Here is a 20,292-nt window from a genome sequence, read left to right as displayed (position 1 = left end):
TGGGGTTTTGCTTTAGAGTCCCTGCCCCCCAGTGAGTATACATGTATATGTATGTAGGTATTGGCTACCTTCACACAGAACAATGCCTGCACGGATGCACACACAGTAAGTGGAACTGCGGTTGCCTCTAGGGAACACTTTCCCCAAGAGTAGATGAGACTAGACTACATCCCCCCACTGATTCCAAAGCATTCTGCACTTTTTCCGTTCAGAGCTCTTCCCAGAATTAGGGATAAACAGGGATAAACAGTGATGAGTGTGTAATTCATGTTTACGTACGTCTCCGCACCAGACTGTAAGCTTGGTGAGGGCAGGAGCAACGCTTGTCTTTTACGCCCCTGTATCTTCAAGGGCCAGCACACATTCAGGGTTTAGTATGTATCTGTTGAATAAAGAGATGAGAAGTGGACAAGAAAGAGGGTGCTGACAGAGTGATGGGGACTGGGGGCTGTCCAGAGGGTGAGCAGGGGTGCCAGGAGGGGTGCCCATCTCCACGGTCCTCTTGTGAGCTTAGGGGCCCCCCCCAGGGACTCCACCCTTCCTGTACAAAGTACCTCAATAAAGCTGTTCTAAGTAATTCTTGTGTAACTAGAATATGTCTGAAACTCATCATAATAAAAAGCTTGATGAATCAGTTAAATTGTAAATAAGGGGAACGCTGTCATTTGCCAAGCCAGTTCCTGAGCAGCTGACTGGAGCACTTACCCAAGGCAAGGCAAGGCAGCCCTTCTTTCTGGTCCTTCCCAGGGAAGGTGATGTTTTGGTGCTCTGCGGCAGGGCCTCACAGGAATACTACCCAGGGCTTTAAAACACTAACAAACATCCAAGGGCCCACATGCAGACTGGCTGATCAGAGTCTCTCCAAGTAAGGACTGACCACTGCTTTTCAGATGCTCCTCTGACAATTCTGATGCTCAGTCAAGGTTAACAGCGTTGCTCTGTGGGCTCCCAGAAGTGGAGGTAAGAGGACGCAAGGACACTGAAACTCACCAAACCCAGAGATTCGACTTCAGCTATGAAGCTGATGCTGATACACTTTAGGCTGAACAAAGAGATGATTGGCTTCAGCCCACTTCAGGTTGTTTCAGCACTGCTCACAGAACCTCTCTTTGCCTTAAAAAGCCTGCGGGTCCCCTCCTTTGACAGTCGTTTAAAACAAATCTGTAACTGTCTAATCAGGGCACGAACCATTTTTCAGACTTGCCCAGGCAGCAGTGACCTAAATATTACTCAGGGTGTCTGACTTCCAGCCCCAGAGGAAGAGTGTATTTGGTTTGATTGTTTTTATGCTGATGAAGTTGAGCCAGTAATTCAAGGTCCCCATAGGGATGGCTGAATCATTCGATGCTATGAATTAGTTCTTTAGACCGAATGCAGTGGTGCAGAGTTATTATTGAATTACTCACTTCTCAATAGCATCACTTATGCACTCACTCGATCTAATTTGTTGTGCCATTTTTAATTGATATGAGCTAAAATGAGCAGAACCTGGAGGGTTTGGTGGGAGTGGCCCAGCCCATTTATACCAGCCAGGTATAAAGAGTAGATCTCTGGAAAATGTGACTAACCCATTTCGGAGCCAACGGGCGTAGCGGCAGATTGCTCTGCTCTCTCTCCCAGGTAACCCTGCAGGCAGTAAATAGAGCCTGTATTAGAAGCCACAAAAACTGAAAACACACACAGCAGGGAAATCTGCCTAAATTGCCCAACAAGATATCAGGTGCAATTGACTTTCCACTAGAAGTGTGTCTGCCCGCAAGGTCAAGGCAATTTGGCAAGAAGCCACATGGGGACACTTTACGTTGAAATCTCTTAGGAAACTGAGGACAGGGAAATAAAGGTTAGTCTTGGGCTCTTCAACCAAGTTAGTGATTGTGGAGAGAACAGGAACTCTTCAGGTCAGGCAGGAAAAGCACCGGTGTGGCCCGGGCAAACCCACACTGTCTTTCCCAGCCAGCAAGCTCCAGCCTGAATCCAAACAACCCATTTCTGAGAACTTAAAATAAAAACTAAGATAGCAGTCGAATGGTCTCAAGTTCCCTACAGGGCCTTTGATGTGTATCCCAGCAGCAGCAACATGGCGAATGGTTTCTGTAATGTGGGATTCCCGGGCAAGTGGGCCTGGACCACCGCCACTGGTTCCTCTCTCATTATAGGGCCAGAAATAGATGCCGCGTCCCAGGAAAGGGGAAGTAAGGCTGCATGGAATGTTTCATCTGTTGGAATATTGTTCTGCGCCGCCTGACAAGATTACTGAGTTCTCAGTTCTGTAGCAGTGGCATTGACTAAGAGTCTGAAAATTGATGCATTATGTACTCGCTTAAAATAGCAAATGCAGAATAGGAAAAGCAGAGCCGCTAAGAAGTGTGCAGAACATATTGATGGAAAGGCCTGTGCTGCCTCTGTCATTACCAGCATGAAAGGGTGTATCGGAGCAGGGGGTGGATTTTCCATCAAAAGCATTCGTGTGGTAAAGGCTTCTGTACCACAATGAGTCAGGGGTACATTTTTTAGCTAACATAACTGAGTGCAAATCCTTCTGTTCTCAAACAGGTGGTAGAAAGTGAGCAATTTGTTTCTTTTCATCTCAGTGTTCTGGGTTGGTTCATGAGATAGTTGCTTCTATTTTAACCTTGTTGAGTTCCCCCTTAGAACAGAAATCCCCAGTTACTTGCTACCTAATCAGATATTCCGCGCTGTGGATTACAGCTGCCTGGATGGGCAGCAAGGTGTAGGGCGAGTGAGGTGGAAAGTGCATAAAAGGAATGTGTCATCCGCCCCCGAGAAGAAAGCATCATGTTTAGTCAGCATAGATGGGATTTTTAAATACTCAAGAACAAGTTAAAAGGGCCTTCTGGAATCGACAAGCCTTTTCACCAATATGGCCCTAGGAGGAGGCATGGTTATTGCTTAAGGGGCTATCCATGGTCAAGCCAAGAGGCCTTGAGACTCAAGGGCAAGGGTCCCTTCAGCCCCTGTATCAGTTGTTTAACCAACTTCCTAAACATAAGAACCTTCTTCTTTAAAGCACTTGGCTCCATTAACAAACGTTCAAGGGGCACTTACTCCAAGCCAGGCATTGCCCTAGCCACTGTGCCTATGTATATTTTGTCCTTTAACTCTCACCAAAACCCTTTGGAAGAAAGCGTTACCACTGTTTATTCTCCCAGTTCAGGAAACCAAGCTTCAAAGGATAAGTGATCGCCCAGAGCCATACAGCTGGATTCACACCCTAGACTGGCTGATTCCAAAGGCCTGTTCTCTGTACCAGGCCCCGTTGTCTCCTGTCTTGATTAAGCAACATTCCTAGAAATACACAGAACCTGGAAGTCCCCAGTCCCCGTGTCTTCCCTGCTGCTGCTGCCAGCCGGAATGTCTGACTCCCGGGTGTGTTATCGCCAGAGTTCCAAAGGACTCGTTAGTATCCACGAGAAATCACTTTTTCCAGGCTCAGCAAGCAGTTGGATGTGCAAACCGCCCCTATGTGGGAACTTGAATTAACTGTTCAGGAAACCATAACGTTCTGATTGTTGTTGGACCGTGACCAGTTTCCGGTTTCCTGGAGGTCACCACAGTTCTAGAGAACGTGACCTTTTATTTGCAGAGCAAGAATTAGGCCTTTCTTTTCCTCGCCCCTCCCCTCCACCTTTATAATTTGCACTATTGCTGCTAGGAATACTGCTTTTAAAGTTTGGACATTTTCAGATAAAAATTGCTGGAAAGAATGGTGGGAAAAGTATCAACAAGAAGACCATTGATGGGCTTCCCTGGTGGCACAGTGGCTAAGAATCCGCCTGCCAATGCAGGGGACACGGGTTCGAGCCCTGGTCCAGGAAGATCCCACATGCCGCGGAGCAACTAAGTCCATGTGCCACAACTACTGAGCCTGTGCTCTAGAGCCCGCGAGCCACAACTACTGAGCCCATGTGCCACAACTACTGAAGCCCGCACGCCTAGAGCCCGTGCTCTGCAACAACAGAAACCACCGCGATGAGAAGCCCGCGCACCGCAACGAAGAGTAGCCCCCACTCGCCGCCAACTAGAGAAAGCCCGTGCGCAGCAACGAAGACCCAAGGCAGCCAAAAATAAATAAATAAATAAATAAATTTATTTATTTATTTAAAAAAAAAAAAGACCATTGAGACTTCCCTGGTGGTCTAGTGGTTAAGACTCTGCGCTTCCACTGCAGGGGGCTCAGGTTCAAACCCTGCTCAGGGAACTAAGATCCCACATGCCGCGGGGAGTGGCCAAAAAAAGAAGACCATTGAATAAAAAGTGAAAAACGTTAAGGAGTTTAGGGTGCATGAGAATGGTAGTCAGGCTGCTCACTTGCCATTTTAACACGGAATTGTCAAATTGGAGGCTTATTTGCTTAATATAGCACGGCACCAGGATAATATTGTAAATACTTACTTTATAGCAGAATTTGCTTACAAAATAGGTTTGGGAAACAATTTTGATATCTGATCTCCCCACTGGATCACACAGTCCTTTAAGGGGGGGAGAACAATGAGGTGTATATTCCCCAGTGAGTCCTCATAACATGTAGCGAAACCCTTTGGATCGTTTCCAGAGGAAGTGAAACTCAACATTGTCCCAAACCAAACTCACTCTCTGTTTCCTTCTCCATCACCTACGCTGACAACCTAGGGTTGTGGAAGACTCTACTTTTTACCATCTACGTTCAGTGGTCACCAAATTCTTGCTCTGAAGCATCTCTCAAACTTGACCTGTCTCTGCCCTCTTAACAACCACAGCCCTTTCTTCCCTGATTTACAGTTTCCTACCTGGTCTGCCTGCTTTTAAACACCCCCATCAGTCTATCCTCCACATCACCTGTTTCCTATCAATTTCATGTATTCGCTCTTTTATTAAATAAGCACCTACTTTATGACAGACACTCTTAGGCACAGCGATAAGGAGGCGGTCCCATTCCCATGGAGCTTCCCTTTAGGAAGGGGGTGGGAGCCATAGGAAGACAGACAGTAAACAAGCCAAGAATCAAATAGGTCAGTTTCAGATAGCGGTAAGTGCACTGATGAAAACAAAGTATTATCTCTCTTCTCCACTCAAGGATCCTTAAGGGAGTCCCCACTGCCTGCAGAGTTAAGCCTAAACTCCTCGCCTGTTATCTACCCCAGCCTCTCTCCCACCACAGTCTCCAGACACAGTTGCATCCTGAACTACAGCCCCACGCTTGCCGTTCCCTGCATATTCTCTAAATTTCACTTTTAGGCTTCAACAAGGCCATCTCTGTTCGTCCAAGTCCTCCTCACCCTCCAAGGGGCAGTTCGTCACCTCCTGTCTTTGGGTTTTGGAGATCTGGGCTGGGGAGGCCCAGGTAGGCTGCAGGGAGGAAGGGCAACTAGAGCTTGAGGGACATCGTTGGAGGGAGGAGCGGTGCCGGCTGAGCTGGGCGAGGCCGCTAGGCTGAGGGTGTGCCCGTTCCAGGGGATTCCGCACGCTGCCGCGCGGCTGTAGCTTCCTCCACAGGCATGGGGAGCAGCATGAGGAAGAGAAATCAGGTCACATTCTGGACCGGGGTGCTGAGAGCCCAGTTTATTCCCATGATGCATCTGCATTTCAAAGCCTCAAGCTCCACGGCCCAAGAGGCTGCACCCAGCAGCAAGCAGGCAGAATCCTTCACTCCCCGCACCCTGCGCTTCCTGAGCGCACCCTGCAGCCCTTTAATGGTGCCAACTTTCGCGCCTTACATCGTAGCTGTTTGTCAGCAAGTCGGCCTCCCTCCCCAGACTCTGAGCTTCTTGAGAACGGAGGCTGTTTTATTATTTATCTTCTATCCCAGAGCCTTAGACTCAGATATTTGATGTAGGACATGTTTCAAGATAATGCCAAGGAATTCCTGAGCTCACGGCAAGACTTCTTCTTAGTTCCCAACCCTGTTCAAAAGTGCCATCATTAATCATATTTAAGCATTCTTTGATGACTCTCTTTTTAGTATATATGTCCCCAGTGTGTGTGTGTGTGTGTGTGTGTGTGTGTGTGTGTGTGTAGCTGCAAACCACCTGCAGTGCCCAGTTCTCAGATGGCAGAGACTGGGGTCCTACAAACTCCCCTGTGCAGTGGGCCACAACCCCACACAAATAGAAGCTCAGATGCTTCTTGATGATGGTGAATAGAACAGGTAGATACAGAATGGTATTCTAACAAACCACTAAAAATCATCTGTTCAGAGGAAGATGTGGGTCCTGATTTGTGTTCAATCCAGTCTTATTTAGCACCTTCATTAATGATGTGAATAGAAAATAAACACCAATGTTCACAGACGGAGCTGACTTTGGAGATACTGTTAACAGAAGTGTCAGGATAGGAGGAGGAGAAATGTAAGCAGGAAACAGCCAAGATGGAAAAAAAGAAAAGAAAGAAAAAAGCTTAACACAGCAAAGGGAAAAAAAATCTCTCAAACAGATATTTTTTGATAAAATAAAGTCCCAAAGACAATAGAGCAAATCACTGAGATGAGAAGTCAAAGGGAGACAGAGAAAGAAGGGAGAGGTGGGAAGAGAGAGGAGGTCACGGAAGGTGGGATGGACGCAGAGGACCTGAGCTCAGGCTCCAGAGCCGACACCCTCTTGTTGGAGGTGATGGGGCAGCGCGCTGAGGGGACACCACCCCCCGGCCCCTGATGCCGCTCTGTCCACAGCTGCCATCCCATTGGTTTTGTGGTAGAGGTTTGGTTTGGTTTGGTGGTGTTTTGTTTTGTTGCTTCTGTTTTCTGTTCTTTCCTCATATCTGAGGGAGCGGTGGCTTTGTTCTTTTAGTTCAGTTTTGAAAGGTTTCATTATCCCCGGCATAAAGCATCAATTTGGACATTTTGGGAGGGACAGAGGAATGCAGCCTATAAAGAGTCCAGATTCCAAATATATAAAGCAAAGTGGAACATCCTCACTGCCTTGGTCTCTGATGTTGGTGGAAGGGAAACAAATCCAAGGGCCGAGCAGCAGTCCCCGGGCCTCTCAGGATGGGCTCAGCCAGGCCACGTCCAGCATGCAGAGGCCAGGCCCGGGTCCGCCTTGCCAGGGGAGGGCCCCCGACGCACGAAGAATAGGAACCTTCTGGTTGACAAAACCAGAAGCCAGGAGCCTCCAGAGAGCAACAGTCCTCCTCAGGGACTCCAGCTGGAAAGTCAAGATGCCAGTGTGTGCCGGGGAATAGTTTAAAAAAGTACATGAATTCTCCAAGCGCCAGGAGAGCACCCCTTCTTTGACAGCCTGGAATCAACCAGGCCTGGAAACACCAGTGTAAAATGTTGTAAACGGGGGCTTCCCTGGTGGCGCAGTGGTTGAGAATCTGCCTGCCAATGCAGGGGATACCGGTTCGAGCCCTGGTCTGGGAAGATCCCACGTGCCGCAGAGCAACTAAGCCCGTGCGCCACAACTACTGAGCCTACGCGTCTGGAGCCTGTGCTCCGCAACAAGAGAGGCCGCAATAGTGAGAGGCCCGTGCACCACGATGAAGAGTGGCCCCCGCTTGCCGCAACTAGAGAAAGCCCTCGCACAGAAACAAAGACCCAACACAGCCAAAAATAAATAAATAAATAAATAAAATTTAAAAAATAAAACATAATATGGTAACTTAATGCCAATACATTAAAAAAAAAAAATGTTGTAAACGCCAAGGAAGTGAACGACAAGTGGTGACAGTGGGGGTCATGGCTGTGGGTCAGGATGCCCCAACCTTAGCACCATGACAGCAGATTCCAAATGCTATTTCCTGACTCGTAAGCACCAAGTATTAAAGAATTGCGTGCAGCAGAGGTATTGACCCACGCTACAGCTAGACACATCCATCCATCTGAGGTCTAAATGCAATGGGGCAAAAAAAAATTAAATAAATAAATAAATAAATGGAAGGGGGCTTCAATGTGTCACTCAAGAAACAGACACCACTTTCCAGCTGTGCAGAACTCCTTGACCTTGCTAAGCTTCTGTGCCCTCATCTATGGCGTGGGCATAATGACAGTGCCTCGTAAGGTGTCAGCAAGGATTAAAGGAGATGATGCATGTGAAATGTTTAATGCAGTGCCTAGTGTGTGGTAAATTCTCCGTAAGTGGAAGATGATGATTGTCAAGCTCCCCTCCCCCAATGCAAGACCCCGTTTACAGCTACACAAGACGCGCTGCTGAGTAGCACCAGCCATAGCCGGCAGACGGCTAAGTGATCATGGGCGTATCTGTTCACATTACTCCGGGTATGACTGAGAAACATGTGTGACACCAGTGTCTGCTCATCTCCATTCAACCTCAAAAAAAAAAAAAAAAAGATGACAACACGTTCATCGATGTAATTCCTGGAACTTCTTCCACCTTGCGTGTATGTTTCCAGAAATCCATCAGTCCAAACGTTTGTCATCCTACGAACATTTTTGTTTCCCTGAGAACTTCATCAGCAATGGGGCGGCAGCACCTAATATGTGAGAGTCTGGATTTGCAAAGCAAAGCAATGATTCACTTTGCAGAAGGGTTCTTTGGCTCCCGAAAAGCAACCCTGGAATAGTGAGCATTCCTAGGGCCTCTTCATCTGCCTTAATCACACTCTACACCTCAACACACCCTTGCACAGAGCACAGTGCCAGGAGGGCACCTGCTCCCCAAAGCCCAGCCCCTGCTCACCGATGGCGCCAGCTCACTTCTCAACAACACTGCTTTGACGATGCTTGACATTGCCCTCGGGTCTTCTGCTTAGTGTCCGATGTCGAAGTGAGTCCCAACTGCTTTCTTAATTATGTCTCTTTAAAAAATTCATTCTTTCTGTAGACAGTTATGGAACTCCTATTCCGTATCAGATGCTGCCGTAGGAGCTCTTGATTGGGGGATGAAAACTGCTCAGAAGCACTTAGTAAGTAGGGAGCTCAGCTAACGATTAGATTCTAATGACTATTTTAGTGGCAGTGTGCACAGAGGTTAAGACTTGGACTCCAGCCCGGGTGCCTGGGTTCAAATCTGGCTCCACTCTGTGACCTTGGCAGGTACTTAGCCTCATTGGGCCTCATATCCTCTTCTGAAAATGGAACTTACTTCATGCTGTCATGAGGATTTCATGAGTTGCTATTTGTAAAGCGCTTTGCAAAAAAAGCATACAAGGACTTCCCTGGTGGCGCAGTCGTTAAGAATCCGCCTGCCAATTCAGGGGACACGGGTTTGAGCCCTGCTCCAGGAAGATCCCACAAGCTGCAGAGCAACTAAGCCCGTGTGCCACAAATACTGAGCCCGCGAGCCGCAACTACTGAAGCCCGTGTGCTGCAACTACTGAAGGCCACGCGGCCTAGAGCCTGTGCTCCACAACAAGAGAAGCCACTGCACTGAGTAGCCCATGCACCGCAACAAAGACTAGCCCCTGCTCTCCACAACTAGAGTAAGCCGGTGCGCAGTAAGGAAGACCCAATGCAGCCAAAAATAAATAATTTTTTTTTAAAAAGCACACAGTACTTACTATTGTTATTATATTCTCCTTTTATTTGATTTCTATTTGTATTGCATTATAGTCAGAGAAGATAGTTTCAGTCAGATGCTAATTCTTAAGTATTTATTGAACCACCTTTTAGGGTCTGTTACCTATTCCAAGTGTACTTCAAAACAACGTGTATTCTCTAATTGTTGGGTGTAGTTGAGCACACAAGCTTATTAATTGGGTTCAAATCTATGTTATTAATTGGGTTCAAGTCTATGTTCTTTTAATATCTGCAGATCTATACGTTTTGGGGAAAAGTATATTAAGATTGTTGACTATTTGCAGACATGTCATTATATCTTTGCAGAGCTCACGCCATCTCACACACACGTTATTAACTTTTATTTTCTGGAGTGTATCTTCCTGGTGAACAACTCCTTAATAAAGGAGACAGTTATCTCACGAGTTCTTTCCCCAGCAGCGCTGTTTGCCAGCTTTCTTGTGATTAACATTTGCCTTATGTATCTTGTTCCGTTCCCTTAACTTTTCTTTGTCATTAGGCTCTAGATGGGTCTCTTGCAAATAGTCTCATAGCTGCATTTCTCAATTCAATCTGAGAACTCTCTTTTAACAGGGATTCCCATCCATGTCAGTTTGTGTTTTCTCGTCCTCATGTTTCTTTGCTCCTTTTATTCCGCTTTCCTCCCTTCCATTAAGTGAAGCAGACTTTCTTCTCCCCACCTTCCTTCTACTTCTCTGGAACGTGTACGCTGCCATCTCACGGTCTCATTTACCGTCAGTCGCCTTCATTCCCCAGCTTGTCTGTGGAGCCTGAAATTCATCGGCACCCCCTACCCTCCTCCCAGATGAGACAGAGACCTTGAAATGCTTCCCTGGGATCACACCCCGTCTCTTATGTTGTTCTTCTCCAAGATGTTGTTCTTCTCCAAGATGTCGTTCAGCGTTGGTTTAAACCCCCCAAATAGTCATCTTCGTTGGTGCTGCGTTTACAGTGAATGCTTACTTAGATTGACCTGCACGTTTGCCTGTTTGTCTGCTCCCCACGCGTCGCCCACACCACTCTTTTCCTTTGGATCCATTGTCTTTCCTGACGGATGACGGGTCCTTCTTTACCTGAGAGCTGAGCTTGCCCGACTTCCCCAGGCACCCTTGTTTCGTCTGAGAAAGTCTCCCTGTGGCACTCGCGCTCAGGTGATGGGTTGGGGATAGAATTCTAGGTTGACGGTTATTTTCCTTAAACCCTTTGACGAGTCTATGTTTTCATTTTTTTTCCCTCATATTTGATGAGAAAGCCTATTATTCCTTTGCAAGCAAAGTCTCTTTTCGCCCTGGGTGTTCTTCAGGTTTGCTCTGCCTTTGGTGACCTGCAGCGGATCTGCTTTCAAAGGGGTCAAGAGAAGAAAGCTTGAGGTTTCCGTTTCTTACTGAAAAACCTTTGTGTGTGTGTATCTTCTCACCCCATGGTTCCGTGCCTTTCTGCCAGGCTGGGAGGCAGACTCCTGGTGGGCTTTCCTAGGCCGAGCAGCCTCATGCTGACCTCAGGCCTGGTGCCCTCGCAGGTGGCCTGCACGTCCTGGGCTTGGCATCCGCTGGCCTCCCATCCCCTCCTTCCTCCTGACTCCCGGAGGTTACCCTCCCTTTCCTGCAACCTCCACTTTGATTTTAAATATTCTTTCTGGGGAGTTGTATTCACATCGGAGACACTTGTAAGCGGTCGGGAAAGCTTGTCAGCTCCGATCGTGCTGTTGGAAGCAGCATAGCACCATTGCCTGCTCAGAGCTTCGAGAGAACTGGGGACACAGATGAACACCCAGTTCAGCCTGGGGGTGGGGGTGGGAGGCAGGCAGTTCTGGAAAGCTCCGGGGAATGACTGAAGAGGTTTCAGCAGGGGAACGACAGGATCTTTTTCGTGCCTTTGAATATCTCTCTGATGACAATGTGGAGGACACATTTGAAGCAGGGTGCGGGGCAAAGCGAAGACAGAGGAACGGGTTAGGAGGCTACGTTTGGAACCGGGAAAAAGGGGCTGAGGTTCTGGGCAGTGATGGTGGCAGCGGAGAGAGAACGAGAAAGTGAAATGGATAGAACTTTGTGCCCTGACCTGGGCGGAGGAGGGATCCAGGCTGATCCGGGCTTTCTGGCCTCCGTGATGGGTAGATGACGCCACCTCTCCCCGGGACAGGCTTGACAGGAGGAGGGAAGCAGTTTGGGGAAGGCGCCAAGAGGACGAGCTCAGTGTTGGACACAGGAAGACTCAGCCGTCTGCAGCACATTCAGGGGATTTGTCTGGTCGGTGGTTGCACATATGTGCTTGGACCCCTTGCTGGGACAGGGGACACTGGGTAATTGTCATTGAAACCGCAGCATGGGTGACACACTGGGAGAATGTACACAATGAAAAGGACCAAAGGTAAAACAATATTTAGGGAGTGAGGAAACAGACATACTCCTGCAGGATTCCTGCTGCTTCTTGAGGTGTGGGTCTGACACGGCCCCTTCTGGAAGCCCACGCCAGCCACCCACGCTTAGGTGGCCCCTGTGCGTATCTCAGTGTTTGTTCACCTTTGCCCATCCTCTCGGTGTTGACGGGTGCCTTGAGGTCAGGGCCTGCATCCCACCCATTTTGTGTTCACTCTCTCTGGACGAAGCCCACCTCATCGTGGGCGCTCGGTAAATACCCGCCAAGAGAAGGAGAGCGGGTGGGGGAGGGATGGGTGATGGGGGCCCAAGAGAGGAAAGCCCTGGGGGAAGGGGGTCCCTGACCGGAGGGCCAGGAGGGTTGGGGGCTGGGCGGGGGTTCCGCCCACTGGACCAGGAGCCTGCGCCGGGGGCCTCGGGACACACGTGCTGCCTGCCTAGAACCATATAGTGACTGGAGTTTTATTTTCTAAATAAAAGTGGTGTCACCTCATCCCTCACCAGCTACAAACCCAGAGAGGACTCAGCAGGTCGGGGATGCGACGCGCCCCCCGTCAGGACTGCTGGCCTCTTAGACTCGCTCTAGAAGTGACTGTGGTCAAAGTGTCCATTCGACCCTGACAAAAACAGAAGTAGCCCTTCCTAAAGCAGGATTTTGAAAGAGCTGCTCTCTGTGATTTGCCATGAGCAGAGGGTCTTCCTTCTGGAAGGAAGCGAAACACACGGGGAACAGCTGCAGACATGAGCGGGCCATTGTCCTCAGGGAGAGCTGGAGACCCTGCCCTTGTGTCCCGGCGGCGTCCAGGTGGAGGGCCGCCTGTCCTGATGACGTTGCAGTTTATCGTGAAACACTCACTCCACGTATCACCCCTGGGAAAAGCATCTGTTTACGACCTGCCTGTGCTTGGTGCAAGGCGAGCTTCCCCACACACACATCCTGTGACCAAACACAGAGAATGCTGCGTTAGCGCCGAAGTCTCTGGAACTGCTGGCCGCTCCCCCAGAGGATCCGTGCACCAGGCCACTGCACTTCACCTCACTCCCATCCCGGTTCCCTTGCAAGTGCTAGAGCTCCGGTAGGAAATGCCACTGGAATGCCATGGAGAAGAGAGGGGGGCTCAAGTCCCGGGCTGCCAGGGGGTAAAAGTCTTCTGCTGACCAGGGGTCTGTACAGGAGGGGACATGTTCTGGGCTGCTTCAGCCCCTGGAGAGACTTGTGATGTCCAACCCTGTGCAGGACTTTTCAATGCGCGGCTGCACCAGGACGCCCGCGGATCCGGTCTTTCATTGACCCACGGATTTCTCTGATGAGCAGAGGACGAGGAAACGGAAGCAAAGTAACTTGATCGAGGCCATTTGCCTGCACTGATAGCTTGGAGCAGATGAAGCAAGATGAAAGTCCCCGAATTCCACAGTTTGCTGAGCCATTAAATCCTGTAACAGAAGATGGGGAGGAAAGCCCCTCCCCCTTGCAGCCAGCCAGCCTCCATCGCAGCTGTCGCTCGCAGCTATAAAATCTGCTTTCTTTTCTTGAAAAAATAAGGCGGGTGCTCTGGTTCCGTAAAGATTTCCAGTGTGAAGCGCCAGCAGGAGATGCCACTGGACCCCCTGGAGTGTCCACTCCCCTGTCTGCTGCTCGGGCCCTGCCACTGCTCTGTCTCCAAAATAGGCACAAGAGACCCCTCACTGGCCTTAAAACCATTTTGGTTTGAACTTAAAATGGGGAGAAAAAACATGGTTTGAGGGCAAGTTCTTATTTTTCCTTTAGATCAGCCCATTTAAAAAAGATTATTGTGTGGACTTCCCTGGTGGTCCAGTGGTTAAGAATCCGCCTTCCAATACAGGGGACGTGGGTTTGATCCCTGCTCAGGGAACTAAGATCCCACATGCTGCAGGGCAACTAGGCCTGCACGCTCTAGAGCCCGCGCACCACAACAAGAGAGAAGCCCTCACGCCACAATGACAGATCCCACATGCTGCAACTAAGACCTGACGCAGCCAAAAAAAAAAAAAAAAAATTTTTTTTTTAATTATTATAAAATACCCATAACTTGGGCTTCCCTGGTGGCGCAGTGGTTGAGAATCTGCCTGCTAATGCAGGGGACACGGGTTCGAGCCCTGGCCTGGGAGGATCCCACATGCCGCGGAGCGGCTGGGCCCGTGAGCCACAACTGCTGAGCCTGTGCCCCGCAACGGGAGGGGCCGCGATAGTGAAAGGCCCGCGCGCCGCGATGAAGAGCGGTCCCCGCACCGCGATGAAGAGTGGCCCCCGCTTGCCGCAGCTAGAGAAAGCCCTCGCACGAACCGAAGACCCAACACAGCCAAAAATAAATATAAATAAATAAATAAAAGTAGCTATAAAAAAAAAAAAAAAAAACAAACCCATAACTTAAAATTTACCATTAGTCACAGTTAGTACATTCACAATGTTGTGCAACCATCACCACTGTCTAGCTCCAGAATATTTTCATCACCCCAAAAGGAAACACCCTGACTCCTCTGCTTTCTGGCTCTGTGGATTTGCCTATTCTGGACATCTCATATAAGTGGAATTACACACAGTATGTGGCTTTTTGTGTCTGGCTTCTTTCACTTAGCATAATGTGTTCAAGGTTCATCCGTGTTGTAGCAGATATCATTACTTCATTCCTTTTTATGGCTGAATAATATTTCATTGGATGGATAGACCACATTTTGTTTGTCCCTTCATCAGTTGATAGATATTTGGGTTATTTCTACCTTTTTTTTTTTTTTTGAAGTATAGTTAATTTACAATGTTGTGGTAGTTTCAAGTGTACAGCAAAGTGATTCAGTTATATATATATATATTATTATATATTATGTATATTTATTATATATTATATATATTTATTATGTATCATATATTATATTATACATATATTATTTTCCAGATTCTTTTCCATTATAGGTTATTACAAGATGTTGAGTATAGTTCCCTGTGCTATACAGTAGGTCCTTGTTGTTTACTTATTTTATATATAGTAGTGTGTATATGTTAATCCCAAACTCCTAATTTATCTGTCCTCCATTCCTCTATCCCCTTTGGGAACCATAAGTTTGTTTTCTATGTCTGTAAGTCTATTTCAGTTTTGTAAATAAGTTCATTTATATGATTTTTTTAGATTCCACATATATCATATGATATCACTTATTTGTCTTTCTCTGTCTGGCTTACATCACTTAGTATGATAACCTCTAGGTCCAACCATGTTGCTGCAAATGGCATTATTTCATTCTTTTTATGGCCAAGTAGTATTCCATTGTATATATGTACCACATCTTCTTTATCTATTCATCTGTCAATGGACATTGAGGTTGCTTCCATGTAAATAGTGCTGCAGGGAACATTGGGGTACACATATCTTTTTGAATTATGTTTTTCTCTGGATATATGCCCAGGAGTGGGATGATACTATAAAACTCCTAGAGGAAAACATAGGCAGAACACGCTTTGACATAAATCATAGCAATATCTTTTTGGATCTGTCTCCTAGAGTAATGGAAATAAAAACAAAAATAAACAAACCGGGGCTTCCCTGGTGGCACAGTGGTTAAGAATCTGCCTGCCAATACAGGGGACACAGGTTCGATCCCTGGTCCGGGAAGATCCCACATGCCGCGGAGCAACTAAGCCCGTGTGCCACAACTACTGAGCCTGCGCTCTAGAGCCCACGAGCCACAACTACTGGAGCCCACAAGCCACAACTACTGAAGCCCACACGCCTAGAGCCCGTGCTCCACAACGAGAAGCCACTGCAATGAGAAGCCCGTGCACCGCAATGAAAAGTAGCCCCCGCTCACCACAACTAGAGAAAGCCTGCGCACAGCAACAAAGACCCAACATAGCCAAAAATAAATGAATTTAAAATAAATTTTAGAATAAATAAATAATAAGCAAACGGAGTTTAACTAAACTTAAAAGTTTTTGCACAGCAAAGGAAACCATAAACAAAATGAAAGAACCTCCAGGATGGGAGAAAATATTTGCAAACGATGCTACCAACAAGGAATTAATCTCCAAAGTATACAAACAGCTCATAGCACTTAAAAAAAAAAAAAAAAAAAAAAAAAAAAAAAAAGAACCCAATCAAAAGATGGGCAGAAGGGCTTTCCTGGTGGCGCAGTGGTTGAGAATCTGCCTGCCAATGCAGGGGACACGGGTTCGAGCCCTGGTCTGGGAAGATCCCACATGCTGTGGAGCGACTAGGCCCATGAGCCACAATTGCTGAGCCTGCGCATCTGGAGCCTGTGCTCCGCAACAAGATAGGCCGTGATAGTGAGAGGCCCGCGCACCGCGATGAAGAGTGGCCCCCACTTGCCGCAACTAGAGAAAGCCCTACGCACAGAAACGAAGACCCAACACAGCCATAAATAAATAAATAAATAAAATTTTTTTAAAAAAGATGGGCAGAAGACCTAAACAGACATTTCTCCAAAGAAGACGTACAGGGACTTCCCTGGTGGCGCAGTGGTTAAGAATCCGCCTGCCAATGCAGGGGACATGGGTTCCAGCCCTGGTCCGGGAATTTCCCACATGCTGCGGAGCAGCTAAGCCCATGCACCACACTACTGAGCCTGTGCTCTAGAGCCTGCGAGCCACAACTACTGAACCCATGTGCCACAACTACTGAGCCTGCGTGCTGCAACTACTGAAGTCCATGGGCCTAGAGCCCGTGCTCTGCAACGAGAAGCCACTGCAATGAGAAGCCCGCGCACCGCAACAAAGTAACCCCTGCTCGCTGCAACTAGAGAAAGCCCGCATGCAGCAACGAAGATCCAATGCAGCTAAAAAATAAATTAAAATTAAAATAATTTTAAAAAAACATACAGATGGCCAAAAGGCACATGAAAAGATGTGCTAATTATTAGAGAAATGCAAATCAAACCTACAATGAGGTATCACCTCACATCAGTCAGAATGGCCATCTTCAAAAGGTCTACAAATAATAAATGGTAGAGAGAGTGTGGAGAAAAAGGAACCCTCCTACACTGTTGTTGGGAATGTCAATTGGTACAGCCACTATGGAGAACAGTATGGAGGTTCCTTTAAAAACTAAAAATAGAGCTGCCATATGACCCTGCAGTCCCACTCCTGGGCATATAATAGGAGTTTTATAGTATCCGGTCTTACATTTAGGTCTTTAATCCATTTTGAGTTTATTTTTGTATATGGTATTAGAGAATGTTCTAGTTTCATTCTTTTACATGTAGGTGTCCAGTTTTCCCAGCACCACTTATTGAAGAGACTGTCTTTTCTCCACTGTATATTCTGACCTCCTCTGTCATAGACCAAATTGACCATAAGTGTGTGGGTTTATTTCTGGGCTTTCTATCCTGTTCCATTGATCTATATTTCTGTTTTTGTGCCGGTACCATACTGTTTTGATTACTGTAGCTTTGTAGTACAGTCTGAAGTCAGGGAGCATGATTCCTCCAGCTCTGTTCTTCTTTCTCAACGTTGCTTTGGTTATTCAGGGCTTTTTGTGTTTCCATACAAATTTAAAAATTTAAGTTCTGTGAACTAGAACAAATGAAAAATGCCATTGGTAATTTGATAGGTTCTGTGAACTAGAACAAATGAAAAATGCCATTGGTAATTTGATAGGGATTGCATTGAGTCTGTAGATTGCCTGAGGTAGTACAGTCATTTTAACAATATTGATTCTTCCAATCCAAGAACACAGTATATCTTTCCATTTGTTTGGGTGGCCTTCCGTTTCTTTCATCAGTGTCTTACAGTTTTTGGAGTACAGGTCTTTTGCCTCCTTAGGTGGGTTTATTCCTAGGTATTTTATTCTTTTTGATGTGATTGTAAATGGGTTTGTTTCCTTAATTTCTCTTTCTGATATTTCATTGTTAGTGTATAGAAATGCAACAGATTTCTGTATATTAATTTTGTACCCAGCAACTTCACTGAATTCACTGATGAGCTCTAGTAGTTTTCTGGTAGCATCTTTAGGATTTTCCATGTTTAGTATCATGTCATCTGCGAACAGTGACAGTTTTACTTCTTTTCCAGTTTGGGTTCCTATTATTTCTTTTTCTTCTCTGATTGCTGTGGCTAGGACTTCCAAAACTATGTTGAATAAAAGTGGTGAGAGTGGGCATCCTTGTCTTGTTCCTGATCTTGGAGGAAATGCTTTCAGATTTTCACTATTGAGTATGAGGTTAGCTGTGAGTTTGTCATATATGGCCTTTTTTTTTTTTTAATTTTTATAGGAGTATGGTTGCTTTACAATGTTGCATTAGCCTCCACTGCACAACAAAATGAATCAGCCATACACATCCAGATATCCCGTCCCGTTTGGACTTCCCTCCCATTTATATGGCCTTTATTAAGTTGAGGTATGTTCCCTCTATGCCCACTTTCTGAAGAGTTTTTATCATAAATGGGTGTTGAATTTTATCAAAAGCTTTTTCTGCATTGTTGTAAATAATGCTGCTATAAACATCCCTGTACAAGTTTTTGTTTGAACACCTATTTTCACTTCTTTTGGGTATATATCCAGGAGTGGAATTGCTGGGTCGTGTGGTAATTCTGTGTTTGACTTATTGAGGAAGCAAACTCAATCCATGTTGTCTTACTTTGTTGTCTGTTGATGGCAGTGTGGACGGCACCAGCCGGGGGTTGCTTAGCTGCCTAGCTTTTCAGACCAGAAAGCCAGTTCTTCTTCCTGCCCTCAGCACATGGAACCACTCACCCCCCTCTCTTCTGCCCAAATCCCACGGCAGCCCCACGGAGACAGGCAGGGAATCAGGGCAGGGCCACTCAGGGCTGCAGTGCTGGGGCTTTGCTTGCTCCAGGCCAGCAAGAGGGCCCGGATGAGGGTCGAAGGACCCCCTCACCCAGATCACGGGCTGTGCATCTACCCCCAGGGCAGCCTGGCTCCCGCAGGAATGGAGAGGTGCCCGAGTCACTGCCTCCAGTGGGCTCTGCTATTTTTATGTCCAAGTCTGGTTAAAAATAGCAGTCCTAAGCCAAGGTTTTAGCTGCAGCTAACAAGACATTAAGCATCAGATACCTAATGCCCACGAGAGATAACCACGGGTCTCCTCTTGTGTTCATTTTCTGTTTCTACAAGATGTTTAACAAGACAGGGGGCTTCCCTGGTGGCGCAGTGGTTGAGAATCTGCCTGCCAATGCAGGGGACACGGGTTCGAACCCTGGCCCAGGAGGATCCCACATGCCGCGGAGCAACTAAGCCTGTGCGCCACAACTACGGAGCCTGCGCTATAGACCCCGCGAGCCACAACTACTGAAGCCCGCGTGCCTAAAGCCTGTGCTCCTAACAAGAGAAACCACCGCAATGAGAAGCACGTGCACTGCAACGAAGAGTAGCCCGCACTCGCCGCAACTAGAGAAAAGCCCGCACGCAGCAACGAAGACCCAATGCAGCCAAAAATAAATAATAAAAATAAATAAATTAAAAAAAAAAAAAACAGGTAGGAAACAGCCATGAGGAAAGCCCCTAAGAACATCTCCATCCCTGCCCCCTGGGCGCTCCAACACAGCCCAGCCCAGTGTTCTGGGCACTCAGAGGCCAAGAGCGCCACTGCCCGCGGGCCCCCTTCCTGCAGAAAGTGGGTCTGAGTGATGGTGCCGCCCAAGCCAGCCGGTGCTGGGCAGTGCCTCCCTGTCCCCTGGGCCAGGCGGGCGGACGCACAGTTGTGCCGGCCTCCCCTGCCGTCTGACCCTTGGCATCCCCTGTCCGACGCCGAGAGCAACAGCCATCCAGGGAGCCCGGCCCGCCCGCCCCCAGCGCCGCCCTGGGGAAATGAAGGCGTTCAGAGCACAGGGAACAGGGCCTTCTCCTCTCGCCTCCCAGCGCAGAGAAGGCCGCTGAGGCACGAGGCGCAGCGCTGGACTGTGCCAACCGATGAGTCTCCCAGCTCTTCCACCGGCGGCATCTGAAGTGCGTTCAGCGCCCGGCCAGGCGCCCGAGGACGAGCTGCTCCTACCCAGCAGGTGCGCAACCACTCCGCCGGCACTCCGCGCCCTCCGACTGCTCAGCAGGTGGGAAGAAGCCCCCCTGGGCCTGCAGGGCCGTGTGGCTCCTGGGCAGGGGAACGCGCTCCTGCCCCGCACGCTGCCGGCCACACAGGTAGAAGCACCGCTGACCCTCCCTCCCACCTTCCCGGCCTCCGGGAATCTGACGTCCGACCGGTTCTAACAGCGGGACCCGCGACAGGCAGGGCCGAGCCGGGACTCACAGAAGACATTTCTCTCATCGTCGTAGTCGGGTACCACGTGCAGGGAAGAGTCTCCATTTATCCCTGGACGCAGCGCCCCCCGGCTCCGTGTTGCCATCAGAGAGAACTGATAAACAGTGGCATCAGAGCCCCGTGCTGTGACACCCCCCCGCTGACATCTAAAGCCCAGTGCCTGGTCCTCAGCCTCAGGCCAGAGGGTGGTGGCCGTGG

The 20,292-nt window shown here is 48.1% G+C and overlaps 1 protein-coding gene across 1 annotated transcript in view; it reads left to right on the top strand.

Moving 5' to 3' along the window:
- MYO1D (myosin ID) overlaps positions 1-20,292 on the top strand; it is a 355,807-nt gene that overhangs the window by 333,134 nt on the left and 2,381 nt on the right. The window lies entirely within an intron of this gene.

This window comes from Balaenoptera acutorostrata, chromosome 20 (genome assembly GCF_949987535.1).
Source record: "Balaenoptera acutorostrata chromosome 20, mBalAcu1.1, whole genome shotgun sequence".
NCBI classification, from domain to species: Eukaryota; Metazoa; Chordata; class Mammalia; order Artiodactyla; family Balaenopteridae; genus Balaenoptera; species Balaenoptera acutorostrata.
The sequence above is the reverse complement of the archived record's forward strand: the minus strand, read 5'-3'. Positions and strand labels throughout refer to the sequence as shown.